Source organism: Sphaerodactylus townsendi, linkage group LG12 (assembly GCF_021028975.2).
Source record: "Sphaerodactylus townsendi isolate TG3544 linkage group LG12, MPM_Stown_v2.3, whole genome shotgun sequence".
Classification (NCBI taxonomy): domain Eukaryota; kingdom Metazoa; phylum Chordata; class Lepidosauria; order Squamata; family Sphaerodactylidae; genus Sphaerodactylus; species Sphaerodactylus townsendi.
The window spans coordinates 55497176-55524086 of record NC_059436.1 but is presented as its reverse complement, the minus strand read 5'-3'; the positions used below and the strand labels follow the sequence as shown (position 1 = coordinate 55524086).

Below are 26911 nucleotides of genomic sequence, written 5' to 3'. Positions count from 1 at the left end.
CAGGGTTTCTGCTCAGAGGCAGGCAATGGCAGAAGCACCTCTGAAATCTCTTTTCTTGAAAACACCATCATAGGTTTCACTTAACATTTTGCTATTTAGTTAACACCCACAATAAACAGTAAACATGCAATACATTTGTAGCTTTACATTTTGACTGATTCAATTCATTCCTCTGCTTCTAATTGTCATCCCCTTTGGCATTATTATTATTTTTATTTAATTATGTGATTCAGCAACATACAAAAAATACAATTCCAACTTCTAATCAAACTTCTCCTTTGTCTCTTTACAAGGTTTGTTAGTTTAACCCTTGCAGCACTCTCCTCTCACGTGACCACCTTGGCCTGGCTGGCCTGATCTCATCAGATCTCAGAAGCTAAGAAGGGTCAGCCCTGGTAGCATTCGGATGGGAGACCGCCGAGGAAGACCAGGGTCACCCTGCAGAGGCAGGCAATGGCAAACCACCTCTGCTCATCTCATCCCTTGAAAACACTCTGGGGTCACCAAAGATGACTGCAACTTCCCCCCACCAATATTTGAGGGTCACTGATAGAGGATTTGCAGGAGTATTAAGAGTCAACTGGACTTTGGGTGCAAACAAGGGTTCCAACTCTGAACTGGGAAATTTCTGGAGATTTGGGGGAAGATCCTGGGATGGGTGGGCAGTGGCGGACCGCCCATGGGGACATGGTGTATCACATGTCCCTGGGTGCATGCCGTTTGGTCATGTGGGGGGGGGGGGCACCAGGCACCAGTGTGGTCCTTGCACCTGGCCTCTCCTGCAACATGGTGACCCGGCTGGCATCCAGCAGTTCCCTCTGTGCCAGAGCACTGCTCGCCAGCTGAGCTTTTTGCTGCAGCCGCAAGCTGGCTCATGCCCTCCCAGGCCTCCCTGTCAGCTGAGAGGCTGAGGAGGGCAGGAGCCAGCCTCGGGCGCCTGCCTTAGCCACCCACCTGAGCTGCCCACCACCAAGCCTGACCAAGCTGGAAGCCTACCGCAGGCCCACCGGGCACCCCTTGCCCAGGCCCCGAAAGACCGGGCCCCACCAGGCTGCCTAGGACCGTGCCACCTTCCTCCTCCAGCTAAGGTAAATGGGGGGTGGGGTGGGGGGCACAGGGTGGCATGAGGGCTTTGGGGGTGCCCTTAGCAGGTGTTGCCCCAGACTTCCTTCCCCCCCCCCCGGTACGCCTCTGTGTGTGGGTTTGGGGAGGGGAGGGACCTCAGTGGAGTATGAAGCCATAGAGTCCCCCCTTCAAAGGGGTCATTTCCCCCAGGAGAGTTCATCTCCATTGTCTGGAGATCAGTTGTAATTCCAGGAGCTCCCCAAGCTCCACCTGGAAGTTGGCACCCTCCACCCCCACCCGCTGCAATTAAATGATATCTCATCCCTCCAGAGATGTCCCAGGATCTTCTATCATTTGCAAGCCACAGAGGATGCTGCCGGCTACAAGTTGGGCTTTCTCTTGTTCTCTTTTGGCCTCTGCATGCGGCATTTTCCATAACATCTTCCAATACAAGATAACAACATCCCTCAATCATAGAATTTCAGCAGGTCAATCAAATGTAGGAAGGACTAGCTAACATATTATGCATTCTTTGTATCATAAAATTACAATGTTTTACATAACTTTCATGAAGACTAAAATACCGCTTGGATATCTCTTCCAGATCTCTAGAGTCCACAGACAACAGCTTCTGACATTTCCTATCTGGTGTGGCCCAAATCAAGCCACCCCAGCCTAAATGACTCACAGCTCAGCGGGAGACAAAATGTCATCCTTCAAAGCAAATGCAAACTTCCACAATTTAACAACAGTTAGGGGCCGCTTTTAAGTGTTTGCAAGTGTTCGTTTTACAGCTGCTGCCCGAAAAAGACAGCCAGAAACTGCATTGCTTCTAAAGGCATTTGGGCATGTGTGTGTGCAAGCAAGAGAGAACATGTGCACACCAAGAAAAAATGCACGACTGTGCATCACTTCTGAAAGCATTTGTGCATGTGTGTGCATGTGAGAGAGAGCATGTGCACACCAAGACAACTGTGGAGAGGGCAAACTTTGCCTAACAATAACATGCCAGGAACCAATCCCACACTCCTTTCAATTTCCCCTTCCTAACCCTTTTATTCTGATGTCAGCCTGTCATATTTGGTAACTGTTGACAGAGCAAACCAGGAGACAAAGGAATTTGTTCCATCCACTGGACGTTCTCTCCTGCCTTTCTCTCACCCCCCCTCCCCCTTGTATCCTTCTGCCCTTTGCCATTGCATTTGGAGTTGATGTCAAGGTATGTTAGATGCTAAATTAAACATCAGCCCACTGTACAGTCCTGATTCCAGCAGCAGAACATGAGTTGCTGGTCTTGGAAAATATCCAGTTGCTCAGTGCTGCGTGTCATGCTGCGACAAGCCCCCTAAATCACTCCTTCCATAGATTTCCAGGCCACGTGAAGCCAAGATAAATGTATTTTTAATGGTAAATTTTATTGTCAGAGCTAAGTCGAAACAGCTTTTAGCAAGATGAGGCCTCCTGGCTGATTTCGAAGCTAGCCGGGTCACTGTTCTTGGGGCTGGGAACCTGCCAGGGGTGAAATGAGCCGGACAGCGATGTCAGTCACCAAAGCCCTGCTCTGAATAAAATGGACCCATCCCTCTCCGATCCTCCCAGCGCTTGCCCATTTCCTGTTCAAGATGGTGCAGAGATAGATGTGTCAGCTACTGCTCATAAGTGAAATTTAATTTGGTCTTTAAATCTGGCCCTTTCCCCACTTCCCTTAAGCCCCGCGCTACTCGAGGAGAGTAGCGCGGGGTCCCTCGGCACTCCCCACTGAGAGGGGCGGCTACAGCGCAGCCGCCCCGCCGCTGCTGCTGTCGCGCCCCTCAGCGCGAGGCATTCCTGGCGCTCTTTCAAAGGGCGCCTTTTGATGACCCCGTGCAGAGCGCGGGGTTGTGGGGACACCCAGGTGCGCGCCAGGGATGCCGCGCGCTGGGGATTGCGCGCAGCAACCCTCGGAAAAGGGTAAGTGGAGAAAGGGCCTCTGTTTCCTTTTAATAAGAGACCATAGGTGGATAGATCCTACTTGAAAAACTGCTCTCTTCACCCTCTTCACTCTGCAAGTTACTTTTTATCTTGTTTTCCTTATTTGATTAATTGCTGTTATCCGAAGCGGTCCTCACCCTTGGGGGCTTGACTTTGGGCACGTCATTTAAAACTTCAGTCGGAAGCAGTTTTTACTTGTGGAGTGATCACAGACTGATCCTTTTTGGGTGGTGAATCTGGGAAATGTCCCTGAGTCCTAAGCATCTGGCTGCTGTTTAAAGCAAATTGTTGTTGTACCTACAGTACAAGAAGCCAGGTTGAAGGCAAACAAATGTTTTACAGCATAATAGAACCAAGGAGAAAAAAGGGTGGGGAGGCTTTAAACCACTAAACTTTGTTATTAATTGACCAACTGACTAATTATCAATGCAGCCGTGACGTTGGGAAATGGGAGCTGGCAATGTTGGTGTGTGTGTGTGTTTATATTAGCAGAGTAGAACAGAAGAGACAGAATCTCAGTTGCTAAAAGAGCGGTTACTAATTCTAAAGGGAGGGTTACATGGAGATAAAATAAGAAATCCTTTCTTTCCTGTTACACATCTACATTACTGAATGTTTGGTTACATCTTGCTACCTATCTGCTGTCTCCTCTCTGGTGTCTCCTTGTGTCTTGTCTTGTCTCAAACAGAGGCTGTTTCTGCACAGGCAGAATACAGCGTCCCAGGGAAGCTAAAAACAGCGTCCCTGGGGAGGGGCTCGCACAGCCTCACAACCCCCGAGCGGCGCAAAGTCGCTGTTTCCGAACCTCGCTCCCTGAGCAAGGTATTTTGGAAACAGTGGCTTCCAACCGCTGCTGTGCGAACGGCAGAGGCTGGAAGGCACTATTTCCGCCCTTTCCCGAACGCCTACCTTGTCTCCTAGCTTCCGGCTTGTCGCAGAGGCCAGGGGACATGCCCCCCTGACCTGCGACTCCAGAGCCATAGCTCCAGGCTGCGGGAGTGTGTCCCCTGGCTTCTGTGACGAGCTGGAAGCCAGGAGACAAGGTAGGTGTTCGGCAACAGCGCAGCCTGTGCGAAGGCTGCGCCGCTGCCTGCTGCACTCCCGGGACCGTCCATGTGAACGGTCTCGGGGGGGTGCATCGGCATTGTTTATGCCGACGCACCCCTGCACCATTGCAGTGCAGAAAGGGCCAAAGAAACAGAATTAAGGCTGTTGTGGGGTTTCCAGGTTGTATGGCCATGTTCCAGTGGCACAGCCATACAACCCACAAAACCCACAACACCCTAGTGATTCTGGCCGTGAAAGCCTTTGACAGTACATAACACAGAGTTAACTTTATAACTTCTGGTGTACGTGCTCACTAGCATGTAAGCAATGGTTATCTGACTGACCAATATCTAATCAATAGACCAGGTCATAAACAGTGACTTCAGCAACTTGTTTGCATCCAAACAGTTAACCCTTTTATAACTGAGTTGTGACAGACACTTGCACAATCCCAACAGGCAAATGCATGCGTGAGCCAGAGGACTTATCTTCACCAGCAGACCAAAGCAGGAGGCTATTTTGCTCCACAAAATACCACAGCACTTACAATTCCCACTTCAAACCGTTTTACCCCTTTGGCAGAGGGTGCCATTACAGAGGAAGTGAAGGGGGGGGGGTGTCTGCAGGAGGATACAGCAGTGAAGACAACGAAAATGCTGTGAGAAGGCTCTGGGTGCTGCCAGCACAAATAGCGGAACTAATTTTTGACTCTTTGAAACAGGCTAGGAGCCCTTCGGGGATCAGGCGGTATACAAATTAAATAAATAAATAATAATAATAATAATAATAATAATAATAATAATAATAATAATAATAATAATAATAATAATAATAATAACTTGAACTCCCTCAAACAGTCCCAAGGCTGGTCGGAACGGAACGGAACGGACCAAACCAGCGTTGGGCAGCTTTGTCTCCCCTGCGCAGCCTCCCTATTCTGCTTCTGTCCTCACCACAGGGAAAAATGCATATTTCAGTGGAAAGAAGGCAGAGGATCAAAGGAACTTTTATCATGTGGTGTTACAACCGCATAAGGTTTGCCTGATCATAAGCAGGCATAAAGGGCAGCAGCCTCACTGGAAGACCAGGCCCCTGGCGTTTAATCATTTGAGAGCACTGCTTGGGGAGAATCACTTTCCAATAGATCTTATTTCTACAGAGCCTCTTGATAACTCGAATCAAGCACAGAAAGTTCTGCTTACCTTTAAAAGCTCCAGAATACTTTCACTAATACTCTTCCTAACACAAATCCAGACTGAAATGTAAAGGGTTTTTTTTTCCAGTTTGAGTATTTGACAACACTGTAATAACCTCTCTGTTCCCAAAACACCAAACACCAATAACTCCAGACCTACAGGCTGCCCTTCTGGAAAACATCATCTGAGACACAACAACATGGTTTAATCAGCTGGTCTGACTCAGAAGACCACCCGCCTGCTAATTCTGAGAGTCTCCACCTTGAAAATTCTATTGAAGAGGACCAAATTAACTCCTTTCGACCCTTCCACCTACTGACCAACTACCCATTACACACAGACTAGGCCCTTTCCACACGGGTCAATAAAAGTGGGGGAAAGGCGGGTAATATGAGGCCGCCCTCGCCCCAGCCACAGCTGGCTGGCTGCCTCGGGGCGCATGCCTTTGCATGAAGGCGCTTTCCCCCCTCCCCTGTCTGCCTTCCCCCCCTTCCACCTGCCTGCGAAGCAGACCCATTGCCCCTGCATTATCCCACAGTTGGGAGCTAGGGAAGGGGATTTCAAGAATCGTGTTATGTGCGATTCTCGTGTTTTAATGTGGTTCACAGCTGTGCCCATTCACTCGGCCACAGCTGTGAACCGTGTTAAAACAAAGGAATTGCACATAATACAATTGTTGAAAAACCCCGGTTGAGGCGAAAAACACGAAGCCCCCCCCACCCCATTTTACCGGTGTTATCCCAGTTTAATTGGCCCATTTGGAAAGGGCCTAAGACTCAAACTTCTGCAAACTAAAGAGGCCGCTCCAACCCGGGATCCCCTTCCACCTTTAAAACTCAGCCAAAGGATCCCCCCTCAAACAATCACAACAGCTTGTCCCCTTTTTAATTACAAACCTTGACAGAACTAAGAGCCATTTAGAAGAAACATCAAGCAATCATTAACTGGCTCAAGAATCGGAAATTGATTGTCAATCCCCTCAAGAACCAAACTGATCTGTGAGATCTTGCCCAGAAATGGCTGCATCAAGAGGAGAGATGGACCAAGTATTCACTTCTGACTAAGGTTGATTCTGCACAGCATAATTATACCGGGTCACATTCTGTATTTAAAAATCTGGGTCTCTGTTATCCTGGTTCCTCCCTTCGCTTGGGTGCCTGTTTCTGGGAAGGAATCGAGTTAAGACCAGGAGAAAATACTCTGATTGCTTTTGCATGAGCCTGGCTTTTTTTTACAACACAGATGCAGCATGCATGCTCGAACATCCCTGGTGTACTTCATTCTGATTGGCTCTTCCCCCACCCCAAAAGGCAATGCTTCTGATTGGTGGATCCACAGCAACCACAGGAAAACCAAGTAGGATACACATACCCCTTTTCTCTGGCTTTGAAAAGGAGCTGGTGCAGTGAGCAACACAACAAGCACATTGTGCTACACAAAGTTAAAACTTTTGACCAATACTGGGCAGAGCCTTATGTTCCAGCCCCAATTAAAAGTGTGCAAGAAACCACAGCACGAGACACTCACCACCCCCACCCCCAAATGATATACCAAATAACATTTGACTGGTCTTTGGGGCTATCATGGGGTGCGAGCATCCTGCCAGGTAGGCGCTTCCCCACCCCTCCCCTCCAGGATCCCATTGGGAATGTGAGCCCGGAGCTGTGGGGCTGGGCTCTCCAGGCTGTGGCTCGGCTCGCAAGTCATGCTTAGTGAGGAATGCTTAGTCATGCTTTCCCACCTGGGCTCACTGGCCTGGCTCCTCTCAAAGGGCAGAAAACTTGCTTCGGGAACGTTTGTGTGGGCTGCAACTCAGCAGAAATGAAACTGACATGATGTAAGGTGGGGAGATCAGGTGGTGGGGCAGGAAAAATAGATCGGTTTTGCTCCCATGGTGTTCTCACGGAAGCAATTCAATGTGGGAATCTGGAAAAAGACCAACATTTTAGTGGGTTTTGAAAAACCCGGGATGAGGGTAATATCACAGGACAAAAACACTTTAGGATCAGAAGACATGCAAACCTCCTGGCCATACCAGGATATTTCCCTTGCTCAATCCTGGATATCTGGATCATGTGGAATCGACTGGATGCGAAAGATTAATATCATGGAATCTGGGAGCAGAGGGGGGGATGGCAAAACAAATTTTATGATCAGGAATTTTAAAAATTCTTATGCTTCGAGAATTTATTTTTACAGGAAACTTGGGTGCAGAAGCCTACAGGGTTACCAGGCCTCTAAGGCCCGGGGTCGTGGTAATCTGGCTGTGCTTATTACAGTTGACTTAATAGCCGAAATCAGACACTGGGAAGCAGCTGTCCAAATTATATACAAGTATTATAGATTAAGAGTTAGCATATTAGTATTCTTCTGTGCATAAACATTTCTGTTCCTCCTAAACTTTTAGAACCACAAGACAAAGGAAATCTTCGGGATCAGTAGTTTCATATGTTGGAAATTTTAACTCTTCAATAACTCTTCAATGCTCACATAATTTTGTGGTGACTTCAATGCCAGGACTGGTCCAGGGTGCCTAACTTAACAGATGGGCACCAATGTTCAAACTGCCAAGCACGCTTGTCTTCTGGAACGATCTTCACAAGATCCAACGATTGACAAGCCAGGCTTAACATTCCTTGGAAAGTTGTCTTTGTTTAATGTTTTGCATGGTGCTGGGCACAGGGGCGTAACGAGGCAAACTGTAGCCCTGGGCAAAACCTGAGTTGTATGCCCCCCCCCCCCCGACGGCCACCCCACCACGACCAAATTTTTTTTTTTTGCACCAGGTCATTTCTAAATCATCACATTATAGAATATGCCCCAACTCACAAATCTGAGCACAGCAATGGGCCATGCCACACAGCAGAAATAAAAAAATGCTTAAAAAAATTTTTTTTACTGTGAAAAGTGCTTTGAAATAACTAGAAAATACAACAACAATAGCAGTCTTTGGAAATAAGTTCTGTGAGACAGAGGGTGCCAGTCTGAGGTGGTGGAAAGCTCATAGATGGGACCCCTTCCTTAACTAGTAGTCAGATATCCTCTACTTGTTGAGGATACCCCTGGCGGGGAGGTGGGGGGGCTCATGGGTGATTTGATCATTAGGAATGAGTTGGGTTTGTGAGAGGCATGATGACGCATGGTGACTGCCTGCCTGAGTGCGAAGGTTGCGGATGTCCACAGCCGTCTAGATAGGCTGTGGAGCAGACAGTGCTGAGGTGAGTCAACTAGTTGTAGTCCCACATTGGCATCAATGACATTAGGAAATACAGCAGGGAGGTTCTGGAAGCTAGAATTTAGAGCTACTAGGAAACAGGTTCATCCAGGACCCCCCCAAAGGTGGCATTCTCAGAAATGCTACCTGTTCCACTGGCCCTTGAAGGCAGAACTAGGCAAGATACAGGGTCTCAATGTGTGGATATGAGAAAATTGGGTGTAAAGGCAGGCTGAAGATTTGTCAGGAACTGGGAACCTTTGGGACAAGGCAGGCCTGCCTGTGGGGCGAGACTTCATCTTAACAAGAGAACCAGGCTGCTGGCGCTCAACATTTATTAAAAGGTGGCAGAACAGCTTTTAAACTGATCCCTATGGAAAGCTTGACAGGAGCAGAGGTGACTTAGGTTCCAGAATACAGTATCTATGGGGATGCAGACAGAGAGAGAGGGTTTTCTAAATCCAACCACATACAAGCAAGGTGCATAGCAATGTGATAAGTGATAATCTACAAAGGCTAGAGGGAAAACACATAAATCCCAGGTTAAGGACAGAAGACAAGATAACCACAGATGTCTCTATGCTAATAGTAAAACCTTGACCTAAAATGGGAGCTGGAGTACAACAGAGTTTTGAAGGACATTGATATAGTGGGCATCACACAGAGACATGGTGGAATGGGGAGAACCAGTGGGATGCTGTTATCCCAGGTTACAGGCACTCTGGGAAAAAGGATAGGACAGAGGTGGGGTGGCCCTCTACATCAAAAGAGGCATGTGTCTCACATAAAATAGACAATGCAGGGAGCTGATTCCTCTAGAAGCACTGTGGATATCAATATCAGGGGTGAAGCATAGTTTAACGTGGGAATATGTCGTCCCCTGACCAAAGTGCACAAGAGGATTCTGAGATGGAAAAAGGAAATCAGAGGCCAATAAAGAAACAAAATGTAGTGGTAATGGGGCGTTTTAACTATCCCCATATAAGCGAGGAAAAATGCATCCTCAGGTCATAGTAGGAGAACATTCCTTGATATGCTAAATGACTGTGACGACAGATGGTTGTGGAACCAACCAAGGGAGAGGTGATCCTAAGATCTAATTCGATGTGGTACCAGGACCCTGAGATGCTTGAGAGTCAGTGTTGTTGAGCCGATAGGGAACAGCGACCACAATGCTGTCAGATTCAGTATCTGCATGTGAACAAGTGAGGCAACTACTAATGTAGTTACATTGCCTTCAGAAAGGAAATTTCTCAAAGATGAGAAAGGGGGGATAGTGCGCAGAGGCTGAGGGAAAATCAAAGAGTCAGAAAACTGTCAAGATGCTTGGAGGTTATTTAAAAACACAGTCTTCATCCCAGCTGGAGAATGTGTTCACTTGGGTTTAGAAGAGGCAGCCCAGTCCAAAAAAAGCCACCATGGTTAACAAGGGAGGTTGAGAATTATTAGGAAAAAGATGTCTTTTAGAAATGAAGTCCAACAACTGATGAAGAATGCCAGAGAACACAAATGGTGGCAAAAGAGAAGCAAGTTAGCTGTAAGGGAGACAAAAGAATTATGAGAGCATGGCTGCGAACATCAAGACCAGTAACAAACAGTTCTTCAAGTACATCCAAAAGCAGAAGCCAGCTAGGAAGCGGTAGAAGCCCGTTAGACAAAGGAATAAAAGGTGTGCTAAAAAAAAGATGACAGGGAGAGATTGCAAGAGCTGAACAAATTCTTTGCATCTGTCTTCACAAGAAGAGGTGAGAAAATTCCTGCAACACAGACAAGCCTCTTGGAGGTGAATCCAGAGGAACTAAGCCGAGATACTGGTAGACAGGGAAAGAGTTCTGGCAGCCATTGATAAACTAAATGCTACCAAATCCCTAGCCCAGTGCATTCATCCAAAAGGTTCTTAAGGAAGCAAGCATGTGTGCTGATCTTCTCACTTTTAATATGCAACTTATCCCTGAAATCAGCCTCCATCCCTGAAGACTGGAAGATATTGATGTCACATAACCTTTAAGAGAGACTGGGGACCCAGGAAGTGACCAGTCAGTTTGACATCTGTTCCTGGTAATTAAGTAGAATCTATCATTACAGATAAAATTGTTAATGTAGAAAAGCAAGACCTGCTGAGGAAGAGAGTCAGCATGGCTTTTGCAGAACAGTCCTGTCTTCAAACTTACTAGAGTTCTTTGAGGTGTAAACAGACATGTGGATAAGGAACCAGTGGACATTGTCTACTTGGATTTCCAAAGGCTTTGATAAAGTTCCTCACCAGGGCTGTTGAAAACTCAGCAATCAAGGAATAAGAGGGGAGATCACCTATGGATTAAAACTTGGTTGAGGAACAGGAAACAAAGGGTGGTATAAATGGGAAGTTCTCACAATGTGTGAAGATATAGGAGTGGTGTCCTCCAAGGATCATTATGGGACCAGTGCTCTTTAACCTATTCATATAAAATGACCTGGAAGTAGGGTGCCTGGGTGGTGGTGTGACAAGTTTGCAGATGATACCAGAGTATGTAGGAATTGAGCGAAGAACCTACAAAGAGTTGCAACTCCAAAAGCGGACCTTAATTAGGTGAGTAAGGAGCTAGAAATGGCAAATGCAGTTCAATGTAGCAAAATGTCTGAAGTGATGCATATGAGGGGCAAAATCCAACTACATATAAGGGTCAGTGCTATCAGTCACAGACCAGGAAAGGGAGATTTAGGCGTCTTGGTTAGTAGTTCCATGGGAATGTCAGCTCAATGCATGGCAGCTTTGAAAAAGGCAAACTCTGTGCTGGGATCATTAGGAAAGGAGTTGATAATAAAACTACAAAGAGTTATCATGCCCTTATATAAAGCAGGTAGTGTTCCTTGAATTACTGTGTTCAGTTCTGGTAAATACATCTCCAAAAAGGATATCGAGAGAACTGAGAAAAAGAAGTGCAGAGGGAAAGAACCTTGAGGATGATTGAGGGACTGCAGCACCTTCCTTGTGAGGAAGAGCTGCAGCGTTTGGGACTCTTTAGTTTGGAGAGGAAGCGTCTGAGGGGATATGATGAAGTCTACAAAATTATGCATGGGGTGAAAAATGTTGACAGAGAGAAATTTTCTCTCTTTCTCTAATACTAGAACCAGGGGCATACATTGAAAATGCTGGGGGAGAATTAGAACTAATAAAGAAGTACTTCTTCATACAACGTGTGATTGGTGTTTTGGAATATCTGCCACAGGAGGGTGATGGCACTAACCTGGATAGCTTTAAAAGGGGTTGGACAGATTTATGGAGGAGAATCGATTTATGGCTACCAATCTTGATCCTCCTTGATCTCAGATTGCAAATGCAACAACAGACCAGGTGCTCAGAACTGGCAGCCCATGAGAGCCATTGCTCACCTCCTGCATGTGAGGCTCCCAAAAGGCACCTGGTGGGCCACTGTGAGTAGCAGTGCTGGACTAAGGCTGGACTCTGGTCTGATCCAGCAGGCTAGTTCTTATGTTCTTAAAAGTAAGAGAGAAAACAAAGCTATTTGTTGTTCAATAATACCAACAAACAAACAATGGTGTGTGATGTGTGAAGCAGTGACAAACAGAGGAGCCTTTACCGCACCACACACAGAGCTCAGGCACAGATACATCAAGGATGTGTGACAAAGTCGTGGAAATATTCACTATAACAGTATAGGCTCATTCACTAGATCTACCAGACCCGGCCACACAGCCTGGAAAACCTACACAACCAGTTTCTCTGTGATACACCTCTGAAGATTCAACCACAGGTGCAGGCGAAACATTAGGAACAAGATCTCACCAGACCACGGCCACACAGCCAATCACAACAACCAGTTTCTCTGGATACACCTCTGAAGATGCCAGCCACAGATGCTGGTGAGCGTTAGGAACAAGATCTACCAGACCAAGGCCACACAGTCTGGAAAACCCACCTAACCAGAAGTGAGGGGAATGTTTAGGTGGGAGCCATCACCTTGTGAATACCACTGCAAGGACAACAATTAAAGTGAATGACCCATTACATTAGCAACAGAAATCCGGGTACAAAAGTCCCCAAATGAACTGTTTTCCTCACCAGCAGAAACCACTGAAAGGCTCTAAGTCTCAGGAGCAGGAGAAATCAGCTGGCCCCTCCCACCATCCTCAGACTCCCAAAACACCATCCAGTCAAAGATGCTGGACTCCAACCTGCCAGAACTCATACCTGGCAGCTCTGCACCCACCTAAGGGCTGCAGGGGCTCGAACAAAACAAGCTGTCCCCACCCACCCTAAGCCATTGTGAGGCTCTGGCAGCAAAGTCCCCACAATCCAGAGGTGTAGGCCTCTCCCTTCTGTAATTGAACCAATGGAAGGAATGAATAGCAACATAAAGTTTAGAATGTCAAGGAAGCTCTTTATTAATTTTTTACTTATTTTATTTTAAATGTTTTCTTAACCTCCTTTCCATTTTGCAGAACTCAAGAGTTTACAGTGTAAATAAAATGGATATTTTAAAAATTTGTTTTGAGTACAAAGTAAGCAATTCAATGATTGTACAGAGGGTTGTAGAGCCAGTGGGAATTGAATGGAGCCAAGTCCCAAGGATGATGGATCACAAAAATCAGAAGTTGATGTCATTAATCCTTTCTGACTCAAAGACAGAGTCTATCTGATAAACAAAGCAGAAGGGAGGATCTTTTCCAAGGGCTAATGCTGCAATTTTTCAGGAAACTTGCAGGAGCTAGTATTGCAGGTCACTGGGAGGAATGCCTGCTGTGTTTGCACCAACCACTGAGTTCAGACCTGCTGCTCCTCCTTTTCATCCCCATATGATACAAAGCCCGTTTGCAGACAGAAGAGAGGGAAAAGAAGAGTTGCTTTGCATCAGAGAGAACAAACTTTGCAGCTGAGGAAGGTCCTGGCTGCCTCTGACCCACTGAGTCTTGAAACTAGTTGCCTTGTCTCTTCCCTTTTTTAATCCTTCTCTCCAGACTCCAGACGGGATCTCTCCTCTGCTACGTTTTTTGACCCACGTGTTGCCTGCAGCTGGCCTCCTAGCTCGAAAGATCTCTGTGTGTGTGAAGGGAGAGAGGCGGAGAGCTGAGAATCGACTGCTGGTCGACTGCTGCTGGCACAGCCGCCCACCTCCTCCTTTGTTCTTCAACTTCCTTCAGCCTGAACTTCTGAAGGTGCTGCTGGCTGCAAGTCTGTTTACTGTGGGAGCAGGATGCGAAGCAGCCACTTCAGGGGAAGGGGAGAGACAGAGCTAATACATAGCAACCCCTTCTCGGCACTAAAAAAAATGAAGTAACCACCTCTGAGAGCCATTGCATCCCACCTCTGCACGTGACTACATCCCTCACATGCCCCGTGACTAAACGGTCTCATGCCCTGGAAGCAGCACCATCCCATCGGGCGATTCACAGCTAGTGGCTGGGCATGATCCATTTGGGGGTACTTTTACCTTACTTTCCTCCAGCCATGCCAGTTCTATTGACTACATAGCTATTTCTCCCACTTTACTGGCAAATGTGGTAAACTTTGAAGTTGGTGATACATCACGAAGTGATTATTGTCCTTGAGGCTTGTGCTCAAATATAACAGAAGTGCAATTCTCTCTCCAATACCAGAAATAGCCGAAGTTTCATTTCCTGGTCAAAGAAAGCTCAAGTGGTCACAAGTGCTTCAAAACAAAATACCTCAAGTCCTGACACCTGAAGTCTTGAGAACATGTCATCCTCCCTTATTGAAATCTGACCATGACATGTTAGGGCACTATGATAAGATGGTCAATATGCTCAGACCTTTGTTTATGAGTCTTTACCTCACTCTAATAATGTTTGGTTTGATCAAGAATGTTAGTCCTTCAGGAAAAAATTAAACAAATGAGGTTGACCCATCATAGTAAAAAGGAACTCAGGAAGTCACAACTCAGTATCCTGACATCTCAGTACAAGACGTTACTCACAAGCAAGAAATTTGATCTGGCCAGACAGCTTTGGAAAAAATTAGATCAGGCAGTAAAGGAGAAGGAAGAGTCCCATTTGGGGGATCTTATTTCCTCTGGGAAAGGGAGATCTCTTCACGTTATGATCAGCCCATTTCTGGTTTGATCCTGGCACGACTCCCAGCTGGGACGTGGGGTCCATTCTCTCCTCATTCCCCCTCCTTCTTCATCAAGATGGTTGTACTGTCTTACTCTTTGTTCTTTCACTTCCTGAGAAATGCCTTATTAGCCCATTAGACACCTGCCATTGTAGTTCTATCAGTAGTGTGGAATGTAGGTTGTTTTGACTCCAGAGGAGACTGCATTGTCTCTGGGCTGTGGGACTGGCGGGGTGCCATCTCCCATTGGGAACTGGGTTTTAGGGGTGGGATTGTCTGATGTGGAGACATGATGTGGGGTATAACGGAGGACGCTTTGCTGCTTGTGTTTCAGTTCTGGCAATAGAGGTGTAAATGCTTATTCCTGATGTTGTTTCATAATAAAGAAATCATCTGGACACAGAGTCTCATTATTAAACAGTCCAGGGGCACCACACTTCAGCAAATGGAAGCCCAAATTCCTGGAAACATTTGGCACACACATTTCTCCCCCCGGCCCATGGGATTCTCTGTACGCACCTTCCTCTAGAGTAGAAAGTAATCAGGCATGTTCTATCGAGCTGACAAGTTTACCCACCTGGCCCTCAGTGACAGAGTATGAAGGTCAAAGCCTTATCAAATCTATGGCTTCTGGTAAACCACCTGGGGAAGATTTAATTCCTCTCGATCTATTTAAAACTTTTCCCAACTGGTGGGCTCCTATCCTAGCTAGGATCTTTACCCAAATTAACGAATCAGGAACCTTTCCTGATGGCTGGAAGCTAAGCATAGTGATTCCCATCTATAAGAACGGCGATGAAACTGACCCCCACACCTGCCACCTAATAAGCTTATTCAACACAGCATCAAAAATTTACGGTAAATTTTTATTTCTCAAACTTGAGGATTGGATTACCAAACTTGAGGATTGGATTACCAATTACCGCCCTGAGCCCTTCGGGGGAGGGCGGTTTATTATTATTATTATTATTATTATTATTATTATTATTATTATTATTATTATTATTATTATTATTATTATTATTATTATTATTATTATTATTATTAATAATAATAATAATAATAATAATAATAATAATAATAATAATAATAATAATAATAATAACCACATCATATATCCACACCAAGTGGGCTTTAAAAAGGGGCAGCCTACCATTGGTCATGGTCAAACCCTCTGGTATGAAAGGACCTACCAGAGCCCTGTATTTGTTGATCTGGCCAAAACTTTTGATTCAAGCAATAGGAATAGAGTTTGGATGAAATGAATGACATTGAACAATGATAAACTCCTTCTATTCCTTCTGCGTGAATTATGCTCAGACACATATGCCAGAATTAGAGTGGGCATCTCAGACTCCCTAACCAATGAAATTCTGGTTACAAATGGAGTAAAACAAGGATGTGTACTGGCTCCATTGCTTTTCAATCTATACATAAATGATATAGTGCAGAGATTATCTGGTGCAGAGATTGTTCCCCTTCTATTGGTCAGCAGAAAGTTTCCATCTTATTTTGTGAACATGGTATGATTCTAATTTCCCTTACCGGAACTAGGTTAAAAAGTAAGAAGGGAGGCACTTTCCATCAGTTACACAAAACCAAAGGTCTTTAGGAAAAGACCAAAAAAGTATGTGGAGTGTACACAGTAATTCCACTGAGCAATGTAGTTCCTTTAAATATCTGGGAATTATCTTCAGAGAGACCCTGAACTGCAGTGTCTACCTGGCAACTGTAAGAGCCTCAGCCTTAAAGATCATAGGTGTGATCTTGAGATTTTACTGTACTAAAGGAAGGTTTCTTGTAGACCCAGTCTTGGAACTTCTTGTAAGCAAGCTCATCTCTCATCTGCTCTATAGCATCAAAGTCTGGGGGTGGAAAAAGCAAGTGGTCAAAACCTGGAACCCATCCAACACCTCTTTCCTAGCGGGGCATTGGCACTTCCAAAGGGACCTCCAGCAGCCCCAGTGAGGGACGAGCTCGCCTCCGTTTGATCAAAGCTTGTGCCCATCTAGCAGTTTTAAAATCCTGGAAGGAAAACATGACAGCCAACATGGACTCCTTTGACAATCAATGTAACAGAGCTCTTCGGGGATAGGGAGGTATAGAAAACCAAACAACAAACAAATAAATAAATAAATGAGAATGGTTCTTTTGACACTATTCGCTCATTCCAACCATCCCAGATGATCTTCTAAGGTCTTCAGCGAACAATGCCGATCTGCGAGACTGGGTCTATGAAGGTGACGCCAAGATAAGACAGACAGGCAATCTGTCCCATGGTATGGTGTAATTAAAAGGGATCAGAGCTTTATATCTGGTAAATATCTCAATTTTTAAAAACTAAGAGCAGCATTAACTTCATTACAATTTCAAACAATGCCATTGGCTATCCTTAATGGGTGATACTCTCAAACACCACAGCCCCAACATTTTTGCATATGCGGGAACTCCAACTTGGAAGATCTTCCCCATTATGTCCTGACCTGTCCCTTGTATTCAAATCCTAGGAAAAAAATTATTGATAAGATAATTCCCAGGACACACCTTTTTTCTGATCACGACAAACTAGCTTTCTTGTAATCGGACACTCACACTGACTCCTGTACAATGGCACTTTTTGCCCTGGCAGTCAAGAAAACGCAAGCTAAGGAGCTTTTAAAGAAAGTCGCCAATTCAATCTGTTGATTGGATGTTTTAGACTTGTGTTGCCTGCTGTTTTAATCTGTGTGTAACTAACATTTTATTGCTCAGTACTTGTATTGTTGTATACAATAAATGTTTAACTAATGGGTGCTCGCCTTGTTTGTTTATTATGACTTGATTGATGGATTAAATGTAATTTGTTTGGTGCTGTGAGAAGATGCACAGGTCTACTGGGAGGGGGGAGGGCTCAGAGCTGCATTCTCCTGACCCTGAATGAAGACCCCCATAAGAGATAACAGTTGTGCATTTATGCTGTGTATTCACACACATTTATTTATTTATATCCCACTTTTCTCCCCAGTTGGAACTCAAAGTGTTTTTTCAACCGTTGTTCTCCCCTGCTCCACTTTCTCTCAACAGCATCCCTGTGAGGTAGGCCACGCTGACAGTTTGTGATGGGTCTGAGGTCACCCAGTGGGCCTCCACTGTAAAAAGGGGATTCAAAGTCAGGTTGCCCATAACTGTGCCCACTGCACCACACTGGCTGGCAGAACTGAGGAGGGTTGGGCATTGTCTTTCCTTCCCAGCTGTGAGCATGAAACTAACCAGATCTGGCAGAGCAAGCCTTTCTCTCTGCCTGTGAACCAGTGGAGGTGTGTCCTCTACCGCCCTAAGGCAGGTACATTACAGCACTCCCTAAAGCCGTGGTGGCGAACCTTTGGCACTCCAGATGTTATGGACTACAATTCCCATCAGTCTCTGCCAGCATGGCCAATTGGCCATGCTGGCAGGGGCTGATGGGAATTGTAGTCCATAACATCTGGAGTGCCAAAGGTTCACCACCACTGCCCTAAAGAGTACTCTTAGCAGTGTGGATCTTCTTGGTGTTGGCCCCCTTCTAGCTCTGAGTATATTCAGGGTTTCCTTGGGTGTTCGTAGCATGTCTCTGGTGGAATGCTCCCTGATATCTCCAGTCTCTGCCATTTGGGCTGAAGGGCAGGCATGTGACCCAGCAGCTCTTCCTCCTCTCCATGTCTCTCCTCATTGGCTTCCATGCCTGCTCTCATTGGCAAGTCCAGCTCTTCACACTGGCAGCTCAACCTCCCTTCTGACTCACCCCTGTTTACAATCAGGGCAGGTGGTTGTACCACTTGGCAGCTGGAAGCTTGGGTGCTGTACTGGTCTCAAGGAACCACATTTTCCACCCTCCAAGTTTGCATGGTGCTACTTCCAAAAGACAATCAAACCTGGGGAAAGGAACAAAATTATCTTGAACCATAACAACCAGAAGCAGAGATAAACGTGCACTACAGCACAGAGGCACCCCCCCCCCCAATAACAAAAAGCATAAACAACACAAAATGCGATAAAACCACTAAGCAGTCAGCATAGATGAAAAAGTCAAAGAGCAAATACACAAGTGAAAGAAGAAGCTGAACAAACAGCAAATATTTAGGCATGTAACAAGAAAATGTTGAGACCAGAAAGGCAAGAAAATGTGTGCCAATAGAATTGGGAAGGCAGTCCTGAGATGAGAGGCCACAACAGAAATGGCCCTGTCCTTGGTGGCAGCTGTGACATTTCTCACAAAGTTCCCAAGACAACAATCGCGATGAATGAGCCAACCCCCAGTGTACCGGGTCCAAGGCAAGTGGACCCACCAGCACCACTGAGCACCATTTGTGTCAGGACTGTCCTAATATCCGAGTCCTTCCCTTCCTCAGGAGGAGTGGAATGCAGCAGGTAGATGCACCCCCATGCAGAATGGAACAGAGCTGTCAGGGGGATGCTATCTAGGGCCCCTTCCGCACACGCAAAATAATGCGTTTTCAAACCACTTTCACAACTGTTTGCAAGTGGGTTTTGCTATTCCGCACAGCTTCAAAGAGCACTGAAAGCAGTTTGAAAGTGCATTATTCTGCATGTGCGGAATGAGCCTAGGTGATTGGGATACATTCCCAAAACCATGCAACTGCTTAAAATAACAAATTGCTGCTGCTAGAAAGATATACGTGACCATCCTGCTATATCCTGCACAGACCACTGCCATCTGTGCACTCTTTCCTTGATCTTTACTTTATGGCTTCACATGCTCTATAGACAACTAGGCTTCCCCTGGCATTCCTGTTCCATGGGAACTGTGTTACATCCGTTATCTCATAGGGGAGGAAGCCAGGTGGCGCTCTCTTGCTACCTGCCGCCGGCCTTGGGGCGCCTGAGCTCTAAAAACAAAAAGAAGCTGTTGGGGAAACAGGAGGGTGAATAAAGGGGACTGTGAACGGCAGCTTCGTCAGGACTAGCTTAGCCAAGTTTGATGCCTATTCAATAAATGCTACTGATCAATACTTCCGAGTCTGTTTATTGGCTTAAGGGTCGGAGGCCAAACAAGTGCAGAGGAAATATGTGTATCCCTAGATAAAGCTATGCAGTGCCCCAGGGAGGTAGCAAGAGAGTGTAGCATAGTAGATACAGGGTCAGATTCAAATTGGAGACACCCAGGTTCGGATTCCTGCTGTTCTGTGGAAACTGATTGCATGACTGTGGGCCAGTCATTCACACTCACTCAAAGTTACCTTGCAGGGTGAGGATAAAATGGGGAAAGCAGAATTCTGCTTGTCTCTCCTAAGCCCCTTGGACAAAATTTTGGATATAAGTAGAAAGACGCTGGCTGGGAGGCAGGGAATCTGCTTTTAAAGGCAGAAATGGCATTTGAGTCAGGGGAGCTAAACCCTTCCCTTTCCATTGCTGACCTCTCTGAAGACCCACTCCCCAGGTGCTCAGATCTCAGCCATCATCACTTCTAGTGTTGGAGTTCTCGCTAAGCAAAGAGTGACAGAAGAGAGGTCGTGAAAATGTTACTTCTGAAGAATTCTGCTGAACCTGAGCAAAGCTCCGTCTGGTTCAGCCTGCTGGTTTCCACAGATCCTAGAATGCCTGAAAGCAGAAATCCAACAGCTCAGGGCCACTCAGAGCATTTGGGGATAGTATTGCAGATCCCCTGGTCACACTGGAAAGTCAAAGTGTTGAGAAAGTCCTGTGATTAGTTTTATAGAATGTTTGGACCAGATGGGGGTGTATCTCTCTGGGGGCCCACAGTGGCTCTTGGCAGCCCTGTAGAGGCCGAAGTCTTGTCCTGAAAGCAGCAGGCAATCTGAGGTAGATTGCCCCTGAATACAGAGATTCCATTTAACTAATCACCACTCCCCATTTGTCTCATCTCTTTTAAAGCCAAATAGCCATCATGGCATCCAGTGGCAGAAATTTTATTTTGTCTGTCCTGAATCACCTTCCTGCCAACCAAATTGGGTGTCTCCAAGTGCCAGTATCTTGGGACAGGGAGAAAAGGTTGTGTGTGTGTGTCTCTGGACTCTCCAAACCATGCAGGATTTCAAGGCCTCTATCATGCTCCTCCTGTGGCTCTTGGAGGCCCTGTAGATTGAAATTAACCCTATGAAATAGTGTTGCTTCCCTGTTTCGGTGCCTAGCTCTGTTGCTTTTCCAATCCATTTTGGCCCCAGAAGTGACCAGAAAACAAAACATGCAAGAAGAAGAAGACGACGACGACGACTTGGTTTTTATACCCCCCTCTTCTCTAACTTTTAGGAATCTCAAAGCAGCTTACAAACTCCTTTCCTTTCCTCTCCCCAGAACAGACACCTTGTGAGGCAGGTAGGGTTGAGAGAGGTCCGAAGAACTGCGACTGGTCCAAGGTCACCCAGCAGGCTTCAAGCAGAGGAGTGGGGAAAACAAACTGGGTTCCCCAGAGTACCGTCCACTGCTCTTAACTATAACACGGGGGCACCAACATAGCATAAATACGCACCTAAGTAAATATGTCATTTCAAGTAGTATAAATCTTGTCAAACTGTTTGGCTAATGGGCTCCATTGTTGTTTTCACAGTTTCCCCACCCTCATTTGAATCACCAGGTGAGTAGAAAACCAAGGTGAGTAGAAAACAGAATGCTGAAACAGGTAGATTCCACATTAAAGCAGCACATCAGGATTCCCTGTGGTAAGCCAGTCAGTGATTCCAACCCACTAACAAGGCCGGCTGTGACCACAGTTGCGCAGAAAAGTCACTTAATTCAGGCTAAACTGACCCCACCAACACCAGATGGAACAGGAGTCTACATGCCTGACTCACTGACCCTGAGGAACTTTCCCTCGATTCAGCCTAGTGGACAGCCTCTGCGCCCCATTGCTGGCCCTCTGGAAGAACTGGTTGGCCACTGTGTGAGACAGGATGCTGGACTAGATGGACCCTTGCTGGTCTGATCCATGAGGCCTTTGCTTGTGCTCTTATCCTGGCCAACAGTCAAGAAGATGTTGCTGCATATCTGGTGTGTAGAATGTGTGATGAAGCTGTTGTGCTGGATATTCACTTGAAGACACTCTTTGCTCAAATCTTTGCTCAGAGGAAAGTATTCCAAAAGGAAGAGGCCACCACAAAAAAGGCCCTTCTTCAAATACTCCCAGACCATGAAAGCATCCAAAATGCAGACTATTCAGGGTTTCCTTGGGTGTTCATAGCATGTCACTGGTGGAATGCATACAAAAAGTATTGCTCCCTGATATCTCCAGGCATCAGGTCATGCAAGTTTATCCCCAGCACATTAAATCGGGTTGGGAAGCAAACATCAATCAGTCCTATGTGCCAACAAAATACAAAGTAAATGATTCATTCATTGATCCTGCCTTACCTCAAGAAGTCAGGAGAGATCACAAACATGACCTTAGTATCACAGAATCATAGGCCGTTTCCGCACGGGCAGAAAATGACAGCCTGGAGATGGTAAAAACGCCGTCTCCAGGCCGCCATTCGCACGGGGGGCGCAGCTGCAGCGCCGCCGCGCCGCCCTCGCGCCGCCTGGCTGGCCCGCAGCCGGCGTATTCCCAGAACGCTGGGAAGCGTTCTTTTCCGGAATATGCCGCCTTGAAGCCGCTGCCGAGCGAAGGGCAGCGGCTTCATGCCGCCTCCCCCACCCGGCACTTACCTTGTCCCTGGGCCTCCGGCGCATCGCCAAGGCCTGGGGACACGCCCCCCTGGCCTGCGCCACTCGAGCAGGCACGCAGGGCCAGGGGGCGTGTCCCCAGGCCTCGGCGACGTGCAGGAGGCCCAGGGACACGCAGGGGGGCGGGGCGGCGGGGCTCCGCGGCGCCGGCATCCCACCTCCTCCCAGGACCGTCCGTGCAGACGGTCCCAGCGTCTTTGGGTCGGCGCGGAATGCGCCGACCCAGCCATTTCCACCGCCGTGCGGAAACGGCCATAGAGTTGGAAGAGACCCCAAGCCCCATCAAGTCACCCCCTGCAGTGCAGGAACACACAATCAAAGCACTCCTGACAGATGGCCATCCAGCCTCTCTTTAAAAACCTCCAAAGAAGGAGACTCCACCACACTCCAAGGCAGTGCATTCCACTGTCAAAGAGCCTTAACAGTCAGGAAGTTCTTCCTAATGTTTAGGTGAAATTTCTTTTCCTTCACCTTGAACCTATCACTCCGTGTCCTAGTCTCCAGGGAAGCATAAAACAAGCTTGCTCCCTCACCAACATGACACCCCTTCAAATATGTAAACATGGCTATCATGTCACCTCTTAACCTTCTCTTCACCAAACTTAACATCCCCAACACCGTCTCTCCTTGTAGAGCATGGATTCCAGACTTTTTACCATTTTGGTTGCCCTCTTCTGGATCCGTTCCAGCTTGTCAATATCTTTCTTCAATTGCGGTGCCCAGAACAGTTCCAGATGAGGTCTAACCAATGCAGAATAAAGAGGTACAATTACATCCCTCGATCTAGACACTATGCTCCTATTGATACAGCCCAGAATCGCATTGGCTTTCTTGGTGACTGCATCACACTGTTGACTCATGAGCGAGGTTTTTGGGAAACAGCGGCTTCCAACCGCTGCTGTGCGAATGGCAGCAGCTGGAAGGCGCCATCCCTCCCCCCTTTCCCAATTGACTTACCTTCCCTGCGACCGTCTGGCGCGTTGCCAAGGCCTGGGGACATGCCCCCCTGCCCTGCGAATCCAGAGCGGTCACACAGGGCCTCGGTGATGCGCCGGATGGTCGCAGGGAAGGTAAGTCGATCGGGAAAGCCGTCTTCCCGGTAGTTTCCGGGACCATTCGTGTGAACGGTCCCAGGGGGGTTGGGTTGGCGTCATGTACGCCGACCCAACCCTCAGCATGGCCGTGCGGAAACGACCTAAGTTTGGGTATAGCTCTGAAGCCCTGACTGGAATGGTTCAGGCCGCTAGCCCAATCTCATCAGATTTCAGAAGCTAAGCAGGGTCAATTCTGGTTAGAAGTTCAATGAGAGACCACCAAGAAGGTCACACAGAGGCAGTTGATGTTTTTATGCCTCTGGTCTTGGAAACCCTTCGTGATGGCCATAAATTGGCTGCAACTTGATGGTCACACACCCCGTCCGCAACCTAGATGGGCCAGGCTCAGGAGATAAGAAGGAGCAGTCTTCATTGGGACTTAGATGGGAGACCACTGAGGAAGTCCAGGGTTGCTATGCAGAAACAATCAATGGCAAACCACCTCTGAGCATCTCTTGCCTTAGCAACCCAAGAGGGTTGCCCCTTCGCACAACTGCAGCGTTGTGGGGTTTGGAAGTTATGACCTCTGGAGATTAGAATCTCACCCACATGAGCAGCCCCCCCCCCCATTAAGCTGGGAACTGGGCCGTGATAATGAAGGCAACGGGGTGTTCAAGCCAGCAATTGTTGTCCTTGTTGCCACAGCCTGGATCTGAGCCGAGCAGCGTGGGGGCGGGGGGGTGTCTCTGTGGGGCTGTGAGCATTACAGGGGCCAATTGCCTCTGCTTGGTCCAGGGCAGTTTTCATATCCCATCCAGCCCTGCACTATCATCAGAAAACCAGACAAACACACTAAGAGCATAAAGGATATTTCTCGTCTCGCCTCCTCTTCCCAGAAATAAACCAAATTGTATTAATTAGCATGTCCCCAACCATCCACGTTGTTTTTCTGTGCCCAAAAAATGTGGCCCTGCTGACTCGTGATAGAAATGCATTCCCCTGTCCTCTCTGGCTCCAGATTTCCTGGTCTCTGTGGCCTAGAGTGTTTGGGAACGTGGAATGCTAATGGGCCGTGAGAAGGCCAGATCGTGCATTCTTTTAGCTTCATTAAAGCTCCCTTTAGTCCATGAGAAAAACAAAAGTAGATGCTACTCCGGGTCCCCCAAAACAGACAGCTTTAAAAGATCTCTCCCAAGAATCCAGCTCTGCTGTCCCCTCCATGCCTCATTAAGAGGGGGAGGGGGAGGGGGAGGACAGGAGGGACGATCTGTATAATGTTGGAGTTGTCAGAATCTCTCATCTGACCTCTGTGGTGCACGAAACAAGCCTGCAAAGCTCTGCAAAGCTGGAATTCTGAATAAAAATATAATACAGACTAGTCAGGTCAGGTATTTGAAATGTGGGTGGTGGAATGTAGTCACTGCTTTAGTGCATCTTTATTGCACCAGTGCTTTCTGGCTTCCTCCACCCCGCCTCATTCTCACAACAATCTCACACCCCATTTTGCATCCTCACATTGTATTTTATCTTTGCAAGAACCTTGGGGGACAGGTTAGGCTGAGAGATGGGTCCTGAGGGGCAGCAGGCATTGGCAGACACGGGCTCAAATCTTCCCTCCACTTTGAAACCTCTGACCACTGGCTAGTCTTTCTCTCAACATACGGTAACCTACTTTGCAGAGTTGTTGTGAGGATAAAGGAAGAAGGGAATGAAGGTGAAAGAGAAACTGAAGAGAAACCAGGGCATGTTTTTGTTTAATATACTCCCTTATATACTTAATTGAAGGTAAATCCAGAAAAATGTTTTAGATTTTATGTTATGGATGCCGTTTATTATGTTTTGCTCATTGTTTGGTGTACATTGATGGAAATGCAGGTATTAGTGATGGCAGTAGATCCCTTGCAGCTGGATTTTTGATTAAAGTATTTGCACTGCCTTTCCCAGATTTTGTATAAATCTTCTAATAAATGGTTTTTGTTATTTTTTAATGGAAGAGGAGAGAACTACATACGAGCTTTTTGAAGAAAGTAAAATATAGTAAAAATACAGTAAACATATACAGTATAAAATACAGTAAAAATACGATAACAAATATCATTAAAAGGTTCTGACCCAGTGTCTGGGTCTTCTTCTGTACTGGTATCCCCCCATCTGCTCATCTCTAGATTGGGATTCAGGGCACCAAGAGGGCTGTCAATATTTTCTCCCCAAGCTGGGAACTTGCAGGGGACTGAACAAGGTCCGCAGGGGGACTCTTGCTGATGCAAGTCTGGAGCCCAGGAAGTCCCAACAATCTGCAGCAGCTGGTGTGGGAGCTGTGCAGGACCTGGGACAGTTCCCTGGACAAAGATGCCTCATCTTGCCAAGAGGCTAAACCGGACACTTCTCGATACTGGCTCAGATCCTATCCCTGAGTCGAGCAAGAAGGAGTAGTAGTAGTAGTAGTAGTAGTGGTGGTGGTGGTGGTGGTGGTGGTAGTAGTAGTAGTAGTTGTTGTAGTTGTAGTTGTAGTAGTAGTATGGATTTATCCCCCCCTTTCTCTCATGTAAGGAGACTCAAAGGGGCTTACTATCTCCTTTCTCTTCCCCCCCCCCAACAAGCACCCTGTGAGGTAGGTGGGGCTGAGAGACCTCCAAAGAACTGTAACTAGCCCAGCTGGCATGTGTTGGAGTGCACGAGCTAATCTGGTTCACCAGATAAACCTCCACAGCAAAAGTGGCAGAGAGGGGAATCAAACCTGGTTCTCCAGATTGAAGTAAATGGGCATGTCCCTGGATCAGAATACAGATCCTCAGTATTTCTGGGATGGTTCCAGTTTTCTCCACCAAGAGTTTTCAGGGCGGAGGGAGCAGCTGTGGATTCTGCTTCTTTTGTTAGTAGAGGTTGAATTACTGAGTGATAATTGACACTGGTTTTCATTGTTGTTCCTTTTTTGTTACAATTTTATGGTTGGCACTAATCTAACATTGATTTTTAAATGAGATGTTAGTATCTACCATTGCTTTTTACTATTCTTCTGAGGTTTTCAGATAGTTGCTAGTAGTTGTTTATGAGCATTGCAATATTTATTGAAGGTTTCTCTTGTAAGGTATGCTCAGTCCCCTGAAAATTCAGCTTGTACCTGTTGCAACCAGTGAGCTGATTTTTCACAGAGCTGTTGAAATGTACCTGAATTAATCATAGAATCACTGAACCATAGAGTTGGAAGAGACCACAAGAGCCATCAAGCCCAACCCCCTGCCATGTAGGAACACACAGTCAAAGCATTCCTGACATATGTTTATCCAGTCTCTGTTTAAAAACTTCCGAAGAAAGAGACTTCACCACACTCCAAGGCAGTGAATTCCACTGTAGAACAGCCCTGACAGTCAGGAAGTTCTTCCTAATGTTTAGGTGGAATCTCTTTTCCTTCACCTTGAATCCATTACTTTATGTCCTAGTCTCTGAGGCAGCACAAACCATGCTTGCTCCCTCTTCCACATAACACCCCTTAAAATATGTAAACATAGCTATCATGTCCCCCCTCAACCTTCGCTTCTCCAGACTAAACATCCCCAGCTCCCGAAGCCCCTCTTCATTGGGCATGGATTCCAGACCTTTTACCATTTTGGTTGCCCTTATCTGGACCCACTCCAGCTTGTCAATATCCTTCTTA

At 46.7% G+C, this 26911-nt stretch overlaps 1 long non-coding RNA gene across 1 annotated transcript; it reads right to left on the bottom strand.

Moving 5' to 3' along the window:
* Window positions 1-372: 372 nt before the first annotated feature.
* LOC125441466 lies at window positions 373-13855 on the bottom strand. Its single transcript, XR_007245862.1, has 3 exons — window positions 13842-13855; window positions 13357-13359; window positions 373-470 (listed from the first exon to the last, which is right to left on the bottom strand). It is a non-coding gene; the product is annotated as an uncharacterized LOC125441466 (long non-coding RNA).
* Between the last annotated feature and the right edge of the window lie 13056 nt (window positions 13856-26911).